At 35.6% G+C, this 10,868-nt stretch overlaps 1 long non-coding RNA gene across 1 annotated transcript; it reads left to right on the top strand.

Annotated features, from left to right (window-relative positions):
* Window positions 1-215: 215 nt before the first annotated feature.
* Window positions 216-2,597, top strand: LOC122304131. The gene is made up of 2 exons (XR_006240923.1): window positions 216-670; window positions 2,292-2,597. It is a non-coding gene; the product is annotated as an uncharacterized LOC122304131 (long non-coding RNA).
* The last annotated feature ends 8,271 nt before the right edge of the window (window positions 2,598-10,868 follow it).

Raw genomic sequence — 10,868 nt, 5'->3', positions numbered from 1 at the left:
TTATTAATTGTTAAATCTTATTAAAAAAACAATTCAAACTCGGGCTCGAGCGGCTCGACTCGAACTTATTTATAGGACTCGAATTCGAGTTGAGAATTTAACTTATAGAGTCAAACTTGAATAAAGAATTAAAAATAATCTCAACTCGAACTCGAATATTTTAAATTGAGTCCAACTCGACAAGCCAAAAAAAATCCAACTGAACTCGGCTCGATTACAATCCTTCTCCAGCCTCTTTGCCAAACCGAAACAATAACTCTGTTGAAAAATAAAACAACTGAGAATGTTTTGAAAATAAAATGTATTTTTTAAAAAAATTTGAAAAACACTGGAAGCTGGAAACCCTAGCGATATAAAAAAGTGATAGCTCTGCCGTCGGGAATTAGTGGGGTACTTTTTGTGGGACGTGCTAGGGAGAAGAGAGGATCCGACGTCGAGAACGAGAGAAGTGAAAAATGCTTGAAGCGGCCAGCCGGAACATGTGGATACGAAAACCAACCTGAGGGGATCATGATGTACATTCATCCATAGTTTTCAATCTGAATCTCTATATCGCCTGCTGCTGCTGCTCGTATTTTCTCCTCTCTCGCTGTCTGTCTGTCTCTACATCCCGCTCTTAAACCAACCCCCGGCCCTTGTGATGACTGATGAGATTCTCTCAGCTCTGAAGGTTCAATCTCTCCCTCTCGCTAATTCAGATTTTAATTTTTCATAATTTTTCTTGATTCAAAGATCTAGATTCGTTTTTTATTTTTCCATAATTCTTCTGGCTTTAATCTGATTTTCTCTTGGTCTGGGTTGAGTTTTGTTTGTTTTTCTGTTTTAAAAAAATGGAATTATTTATTATCTTTTATGTAAAAATTAAAAAAAATTTATAATAATAAGATTATGATAGATTAATTAAGAGAATTTTTCAATCCAAACATTCTTATCCTATATTCAAAATATTTTTTCTTTGAGGGCAGTGTTTTTTTTTTCCCTCTATTTTGGTTACGGAATGTGGCGAGTTCTTTTACCGTGCCTGTAAGGTAGATATTAACTTCGCTGATGTTTTCTCTAAAGAGAAATGTAAAGCTTCCGAATTATCGGGAGGTTTTTAATTTGCCGAATTGTTTAAAATTATTTATTTATTTAGTGATTAAGTAAATTTTTTAAAGTGACGTTGTAAATAATTTTTTTAAGTATATAAAAAAATAAATAAAAAAAAATTGGATCATTCGGATTACTTTTTCGGGATGATTTTTTGATAATTCTAGTGCTACTCTTTTTCTAAATTTCGGTCTGATAAACCTTATTTTATTTAATTATTATAATATTTTTAAATTTTTAAGTAAAATATAATAAATAATTTAGTTTTTTTTTTTTAATTTTAAAATAAAAATAATATTATTACAGCATTTTATTAACCATATGAGATTTTCATTAACTATATAACCAAATGAGATTTTCATTTTCACGGTTTCAGATTTATTTTAGCGTTTCTTTGTTTGTCGTGTATTTTGGGTTTTGCGGAAATAGATCCAGTTTGTGGTTATGGACATTTGATATCAGTTATGTGTTTGTGTGGTTGGATTTATGTGAAGCATACGATTACTGCTACGGTGCCCCAGCCTGATTACTGGCCGTGCTCTCGCCCCGTCTCTCCATTTCTCAGTTTTACTCTCTTAAACTTTTCTTGCTCCCCCACTTTTTATTTTCTCTGCCCAAGCTACTTATAGGTCACAGTTGCCACCATTATCAAGTTCATATTGCTCTTTGCTTTATTTTGTCTGTCGTTCCCCTCTATAAATATCAAGGTTATAAAGGGTGTATCAAGCAAGCTCTACTTTTAGTACTGTCCTCCTTCGGCTCTTGAATTTACTCAAACAGGTAGCCATTCTCTGCTCGTATTTCATACATACATCTTCCAAATCGAAAGCAGATCCTTTATTTGCCCATAACCTTCTCCCACAGTTAAGACGGTAATTAAGAGGGAAGTCGAAATTTGGGTTTTTTGCACAATCTTTAAATACGTAAATGTATTTTTTATTCTAATCAATTGTAAAAATGAAGATTGATTGAAAACAAGATGGAAACCTTGGTTTCCGTTAACTTTGTAGATTATAAATCACACAGAGAGAGAGAGAGAGAGAGAGAGAGAGAGAGAGAGAGAGAGAGAGAGAGAGAGAGAGAGAGAGACTGCAGGGAAAGATTTCAGTTTCCATCGCTGGAGGAGAGTAGATGGAGTGGGTTCACTTTCCGTCGTGATTCAGTGAGAACTGAGAACTGCTTTCTGGTGTCTCCGTTCGCAGATGAACTAAGGAGGAGGGAACTACAAGAAGGACAAACTTTGAATTTCAAGAAGGAGAGCTTCAACGCACCGTTTCAACAAGTCTGTAATTTCATCTCTTGAGCACGACTCCAATCTGTACCATTTCATTAAATCCCCTTACATGTTATCAGGGGTGCGCAAGGGGTACATCATTTTGATTACGTTTAGATTTTTCCGTTTAAAATTAGGGAAAGTCATTATAGATTTTCTTGTAAACAATATTTTCATAGAACGGCTTTAAAATCAACAAGATGTCTGGAATACATATGGAGGTGGTTGGGTGACTCGTGACTGCATGTTAAGAGGGTTCCCAGGAAAGGAAATAAGAAACAATAAATGAATCAAGAATGACTTTATGTTAGGATAATAATAGTTCCACCGCCGGTAGCTCCTGTTGGAGCTATCGTTGGGATTTTTTTTAATTTCATGATTAAGGAAATATTTTTTAATGATGTTGTGAATTAAAAAAAATGTAAATTAAAAAGTGTTATAAAAATACATTTAAAAAAAAAAAAAAAAAAACTAAAAGGATTAACTTCTAACATATAGATTCTAACAAGCTAAACACCTCGTTTTATTGAAGTGAAATGTCCTGTTTTACTACATAATCAATTATCTAACTGTAGAACTGTTCATCCGGGTTTTGGATTAAATATCCAGGTATATTTGGCCCAGAATTCAGGTTTCAAACTTGTGCCGGTCTTCAACTTGGTATATGCAGGTTACGACTTGGGCCAAAACTTGGCTGAATCCGGGTTTCAAAAAACCCGGAATCCTGGTTCCGGCCTGTAATCGGTTTTTTTTTTTTTTTTAAATTTACAAAAACCTATATTATTTAGTTTCTTTCAAGAAGCATTTTTTTTTATTTTTTATTTTTATCTAGGAGCCTATATTCTATTGTAAATTTTTCAAGAAAAAATATTGCAAAGCATATTCTTTTATATAAAACTAATTACCTTGTTAACTAAATGCATCTAAAAAAACATAATGCAATCACTACATATTTCATTATTTAGTATTTATACATTACATTACAAAATACAAATTATAATATATGAAATTACATTTCAAAAGTGGATTACATAGAGCCACCAATAGATAATATGTCTGCTTCATGCAATCAATGCATTCCTCCATAATTGAATTTAGTTTATGATAAATTTCCTATCTTAGAGTAGTCATTATTGGTCTAAGCTTATCTGCAAGATGCATTCAACATAAAGTTAATCAACCAATTAATTTCAACTTCTATAAATGTTTTCTTTCATTACTGGTTTCTCTTAATAAACCAAGAAATGGTTTTTTACATGTCATTAACAATTCTCAATCCATAAATGTGACCTCAAAAAATGGCACCCGCAAACTTCAAGAATTTTGTACACAAGTTGGAACAGATTTGAAAAAGCACAAGGCAAAAGTAGCAGGGTAATTGCATTGGGAACAAAACAAAAAGGAGTTTCACAATAAAAACGATATTTTTGAGAAAATGTAGGTATGGACTCGAATCAACAGCATACAAATAAAGAAGAAAAAAAACAAAGCACTTGGAAAAAAATCATTGAACCCTTGAATCTACACATAAGTATAGTAAACAAAATGTCTAACCAAAATTAGAAGGCAACATAGAACAAAATAGACCCAAATTATTGAAAAAAAAAAAACGAAAGTTTAAAAACAAAGAAATCAGATCTAGCAACCATTTCAAAACATAAAAATATTAAACAGATATAACCCTTAAAACTACGATTAAGGGTTTCAGATGAAGTTGACCCTTTACACCGAAAACAGGGGAGGCTAGGGTTTCATAAAACATACCTAGACTATTAGGAACCTCACTAGAGAGTGCCCAAAGTTGTTAGATCTCCTCGATAGCCACCAGCATCCACTGGTTTGGGATCCTCTAACAAATCTGGCAATAGAAAAAAAAAATCTTTAAAATAAAATAGCATATCTAGCCAAACGGAGTGAAAAGTAGAAGAAGACGGTCATGAAAAACAAATCTTTGATCAGCAAAGGAAGAGTGACACAAGCTAGGATTTCGGCACTAGAGAGAGAGAGAGAGAGAGATGATGACGATTCGATAACAACGATGGGGTCACGATGATGGGTAAAGTGTTTCTTTGCTGCCTGAAGTTTCTAACGAGAGAGAGAGAGAGAGAGAGAGAGAGAGAGAGAGAGAGAGAGAGAGAGAGAGAGAGAGAGAGAGAGAGAGTCTGCACAGGGGAGTATTGGAGAGTCGGGGCCTAGGGTTTTTATTTTTATACAACACGGGTATCAGGTTTAAACCTCGGTATACCTAGTACTAGGGTATCAAAATTGTACCCAAACTACATAGATCCGGGTTTTGATGATGCAGGTACCGGCCTGGATTTAATCCGGGCCAAAACTCGTAACCGAAACCCGGATAACTGGGTTCCATACCGAGTTGGGAAATCCTGACCCGGATGAATAATCCTACCCAACCGTTGGCCCAATTCGATCATTACTTCTTACTGCTTCATAACATTCTCTACCCTTTAAGAGAGCTTTGACCACAATGTTGTAGGCCTTCCCTCTCATAAGGCCTTGCCCACAAGGTGAAAAGGTAGGGATATTCTTGTTGTAGTGATGTGAACCTCAATCGACTCGTTTTGAGACCCAACAACAAGATTGAAAAAACAAACTCAAGAAAGTCAAAATTAAGTCAATGGATGGAGAATCTAGACCCGTTGAGAACTCATTTCAAAAACCTAGATTATATTAAAAACTATACTTATTGAAGAACCTGTCTCAAGAACCTAAATTACAACTGAGGAATGTCACAAAGGTTGTGATTTACCTTTGATAAGTTCAAAACTTTAATCAAGAACAAGAGGAGTAAACTCAACTTACAATGAAAATTCAATATTTTCTAATTCTTTGAAGTGGCTGGTTACATCCTTTATATTACCTTCCTAAAATATGATAAAACCCTAAACTAAAATTTGTGAACCTTTCTCTCAAAAATGTCCTTGAGTGAACGGTGGCGCGGCTACTGTACCATGAATAGTGTCATGCTATAGTAACCCTCTTGAAACCCTAGTTCAACAAAATGATAACTTTTCCAACATGCCCTTAAATCATTCTCATAATAAACCGAATTATTCTAAACTAACAAAATAAGTTTTTTAAATGAATTAACTAAGTTGAACACCTTCAAGTGCCCAATGCCTTTAAGTCATATCGCTCTCTTCCATAACTTGTATCAAATTAATCAAAACTGGATTTTCATCATTCAAACCCATCTTGAATGTTAAGCTCTTGCTAGACCCGTCCAAAGTGGATTGCACCAATGCTTGCATTGCTTCCTTGCTCTTCTTAGCTCTCGATCTTGTGATTGCTCTATCTGGAACTTGCGAAGGATCTCTAAGGCTTGGTCCACCTTAGGACCCATCATTCCTATAGCTTGCACACTAACTCCTAAGAGCTATCCTCAAATGGTGCTCCTTTCTATTTAGGTTTCGTTTAGTTACATAGATGAAATAAGGTAAGATGAAAAATTTGTAAATAATAGTGTGATAATTTGTTAATGGTAGCAAAATTATTTGAGTTAAAATGTTTTATGGGGTTTGGGAGAGGAGAGAGAAAAAGTTGAATAAATAAATTATAAAGTTAAAAGAGAGTTAGGATATAAATTTTTAATATTATTTTTGTTTTGAGATTTGAAAAAGTTAAATTATTTTTTATGTTTCGTTTGGAAATTTAGAAAAATTGTAATGATTATATGAAAAAGTTAAAATTTTGAAATTGAAAAATATTTGTGTTGAAATGGTATTTATATGTTGATATGAGATTAGATGGTTTGAAAGGTTTGTAAAACTAAAATCAGGCCATCAACACTTCTGTTCTGGGTTTCTTTTTTCTTTTCTTTTTTTTTTAAATAAGTAATATTATTACTCAAAGAAAACGTATATCGTGTCATTTAAGACAATGGACTAAATATAGGAAAGAATTTCTTCCAAATCATACAGGTCTTCATTCAAACTAAGTACATCTCTAGCTAAACCATGAGCAACCTTGTTACCCTCTCTCTTAATGTGGCAACTAGACCATTGGGCAAATGAGTTGAGCATATCTTTTGCTTCTTCAATCAATAGACCACCTTGTCTCGAATTAGTAGCAAGCTTACTAAGGTTATTCACCACTTGAAGTGCATCACTTTCCATGATTAATTGTTTAATTCGCACCTCTCGGCTAAATAATATTGCTAACATGAGTGCATATGCTTCAGCCGTAAAAGGGTTTATAGCTAAGTCACATGAAGCTCGAAGAGTTCTAACATTTGCATTAGCATCCCATATGATAACCCCTATTCTAATTCTTCTAGCAGCAGTACTTGTAGTAGCATCCAAATTCACTTTGTAAATACCAACATGAGGTTTCTACCATACACACAAACTACTTTGCTCTGTCGATGCTTTAATTGATTGCTTCTCTTGCATCTCTTTAAACAACAATAACTCTTCTTAAGCTTTGCTAAGTAGCAAGTTTGGATGAGAAAAAGCTTGACTATGTATCACATTATTCCTTCTCAACCAAATTAATCTAGCTATAACTGCAGCTTCAGCAAGTTCTTCCAAATTCAAGTTGTTGAATAAGATCCTCCATATCTCAAAGAAAGAATCATTGGTACCTTTCATTTTTTGAACTCTTCAATAGCCTTGGCTCTAGACATCTCAAGCTGCTGCACAAGACCATAGAACATGCTCAGTAGTTTCAGGGAACAGGTTACAGATAGGACAATGAGCCTCTTTAATCACCTTCCTTCTCCACAGATTTTCAAACATGGGTAAAGCATCACTACAGGCTCTCCAAATAAACATCTTCACTTTATTAGACACTTTTAGGCTCCAAATGGATTTCCATATATCACTGTGCACATTCCCACTAAAAGATTCTCCAGCAAGTTTTGTTTCCATATCTTTATGGTGAAAATATGCACCTTTCACCATAAACACTCCATTTGTTGTATAATTCCAAACAAGCTTGTCCTCTCTGCCATCAAGATTGATTGGAATTGATTTAATGACTTGAGCTTTTGAGGGGGTAAAAAGAGTTGAAAGTGCATCTTCCTTCCATGTCTTTGTATCAACATCTATAATATCTGCCACTAACTTAAACTCATCATTAGGCACTTTTTGAGATTGAAACAAAAGAGAGTGAGCCATTGGAATCCATTTATCTTCCCATATCCTGACTTGCTGCCCATTGCCAATTCTCCACACTAAGCCATTCTTTTAAAGATTATGTCCTACAATCAAGCTCCTCCATGCAAAAGAAGGCCTAGGTCCCAACTTAGCATTAAGGAAATCTACCTTCGAAAAATATTCCTGCTTTAATACCTGAGCAAGAAGGGATTCATGATTTTTAAAGATGTGCCAGCTTTGTTTTGACAACATAGCTACATTGAAACTTCTGAAATCTCTAAGCCCCAAACCCCCTCTATCCTTTGGTTGTCCCATCTAATTCTATTTGACCCATTGGATCTTTGAATGATATCATTATAGCCCTACCAAAACTTTTTTAAGAGTTTGTTGAGCCTTTGAGTAATTGAATGAGGAAGCAGGAAAATTCTCATAGTATATGTTGTTAAGGCTTGAAGGACAACTTTCAAAAGGATTTACTTTCCTGCTATTGATAAGAACTTGGTCTTCCAATTTGAAATTCTAGCCCAAGTCTTGTCAACCATAGAATGAAATGCAACCACTTTTGATCTTCCCATCACTACTGGAAGTCCCAAATATTTTTTAAAAGAACCCATTGCTTTAACCCCAACAATTGTAAGTAGCACCCAGATTTAGAACTTGAAGTGCAAAATGACAGATCTCTTCCCCAATGGTATCCCAATTGGTTTGATACAAATGGGCAGGGAACCCATTAGGTCCAGGTGAACTAAGATGGGTCATTTGAAAGACTACTTCTTTGACTTCCAGCTTAGAGAAACTCCTCATTAGCTTTGAATTCATTTCAGCAAAAGTTTTGGAATTCATGCCACACAGACAAATCTCAAGAGTAGATGGGTTAGATAAAGTAAATAATAAAGTAAAAAAGTCCATGAAAACATCACCAATTTGAGCCCGGTTGTGATCAGCTTTCCAATTGGGTCTATAATCTTGCTGCTAGAGTTGGTTTTCCTTCTTTGGTTTGCATACATGTGATAGAATTTAGTGTTTCTATCACCATGTAGCAACCAATGCTATTTCACACACTGCTTCCATCTTAAGTCTTCTTCTGCTAACTGGGTCTCCACTTCCTCTTGAATCTATTGGATAGTGCTGATGTGATCTCTAGTCCCTTCTTGCTACAAATTAGCAATTCTTCTCAAGTTTCTCTTAATATGAGTAGGTGTTTTCCTATTGTAGTCAACACTCCACTTTTGAAGAACCTGCTTGCACTTGAGAAGTTTTCCCTGATCCTTGAATCCAAGGGGCCATCTTCTACCACCTGGCTCCAAGCTTTCTTTATTTTTGTAGTGCATTCGGGTCTCAAGGCCCACAAAGCCTCATATATGAACAAATATGCTTTCCCCCTACACCTATGGTTGTTGCTGGTAAAAGGTATAAAGGAAGTGGCGAATGATCTGACTTCACAATAGGCAAAATCTGACAGATAGAATTTGGAAAAATCTACTACCATTCTGAATTTGCCATAGCTCTATCTAGCCTCTTCTTGGTAAAGCCCCTTCTTTGTTTTTTATTGGACCAAGTAAATTTTGTCCCTAGAAAGGCAATCCGCCACAATACCCAATAGCATCTCTAAAAGCTTCCATTTGTCTGTAAGATCTAACTGATGCACCCACCTTTTCACTCTGACATGCAATTTTATTAAAGTCACCCATGCATAACCATGGCATCAAAATGCCATCTTTAAGCCTCTTAAGTAACATCCAATTCCATTCCCTTTTTGAAGTCTCAGGGTGGCCATAGAAGCCAGTGAAAATCTGAGGATTACCACTTGGAGTATCTTTAACAATAGCACTAATATGCCATATGGTAAAATTGTAGATTTGCACATCCAATCCATGCTTCCATAGCAAAGCCAGTCCTCCACTACTGCCACAGCTCTCTACTACCATACAATAGTCAAATTTAAGCTTAACTTTAATGACTTCCAGCTTTTCCTTCATGCATTTGGTTTTCATAATGAAAACCAACTTGGGACACTTCTCCTAATCAGAAGACTAAGGACTCTAACTGTCGAGGAGCCCTCAGAAGTTCCAACTTAAGATACTCATTTGAGTTGGCAGTGCTGGTGACCAGCCTTTGCCAATAAAACATCTTGCATTTGGTCTACAACTTCCTTAGATTTGAACTTCTTTGCCACAAGCCCTCCTTCATTCAGTAGCTAGTTATCAGCTGCAATATGGTCGTCAACAGGTGAAACTTTCCTTTTATGGATTGCAGTTACAGGCTGAATAGACACAATTTCATTGAGCTATTTATTTCTGGCCCTTCTTTTCCACTTAGTCTATTTTTTACAACAGGCTTCATCTATACCCTTTATTGTAACAGAACTATTAACCTATGATGCTTTAGTAACCTTCCTTTTTAGAACCTCCTTTCTAGCATAATTCTCTACTGAATTAGTTTCCATATCAATTATTGTCATGCCATTTTCCTTGCCCAAAATTGTGCAATCTACCTCCACAGAATGTGCATCAATCTTAGTCATAGTTTCCATATTTAGACATTGACCCTTCAAAGTCTCCTCCTTACTTGGAAGGCAATAATCCTGAAAATCCTCTTCCTTACATATATCCTCCTAAAAATCAACCAGTTCACCCAGTAAATTGGCATCCTTCCCATGAGAAGGAATGTTTCCATAATTGGCTTCATCTTCATCCTGTTGCTCGAAGGACTATGACTCAGGTGTATCCCTACCACCCTAGTTTCTTGTTTGATTCCTTATGAAAGCCTTTTTTATTGGAGCACGCAACCATGGCCCATACTAGTATTCATCACCCTCCATGCATGGTTCTACTACCAAATCCTTTTGAACAACCCTCCTTGCCATGCATAATAACACCATATCTAAAACAAAAATTAGACAGTCTTTCGTACTTAAACACAATCCAATACTTTTTACCTTGAAAGTTAAGGAGGATGCCTTTCATCAGTGGTCTGGTGATGCCAACAGCAACCTTAACTCTCAAATAAGGACCCTATCCAATCAAATCCCATCCTCATCCACATCTACTTTTTCCACCATACCAATCTTTCCGCCTATCTGCCCACCCACTTCCTTAGTCATGCTACCAAAAGGTATGTTATGGAGTTAAATCCACATAGTTTTCTCAGTGAAACGAATATCATTTGGAGCAGAAAAACCATCAAAATGGTTGAGGCACAAGAGATTACGATCAAAAGTCCATGGCTTACACTTATGGACTTTCTGTAGATCTTGTTCTTGTTGAAATTCAATGATGAAAAGATTATCAACCACATCTTTGAAACGAGTCTAGCCCTTTGTCTTCCATACATTCTGCATAGTGGTCTTGAAGGCCACTATGTTAATCTTCTTTTCTGATACAATAAAGCCT

Source organism: Carya illinoinensis, chromosome 3 (assembly GCF_018687715.1).
Source record: "Carya illinoinensis cultivar Pawnee chromosome 3, C.illinoinensisPawnee_v1, whole genome shotgun sequence".
Taxonomy (NCBI): Eukaryota; Viridiplantae; Streptophyta; class Magnoliopsida; order Fagales; family Juglandaceae; genus Carya; species Carya illinoinensis.
Note: the sequence above shows the minus strand (reverse complement) of the source record. Positions and strands in the feature narration are given on the sequence as shown.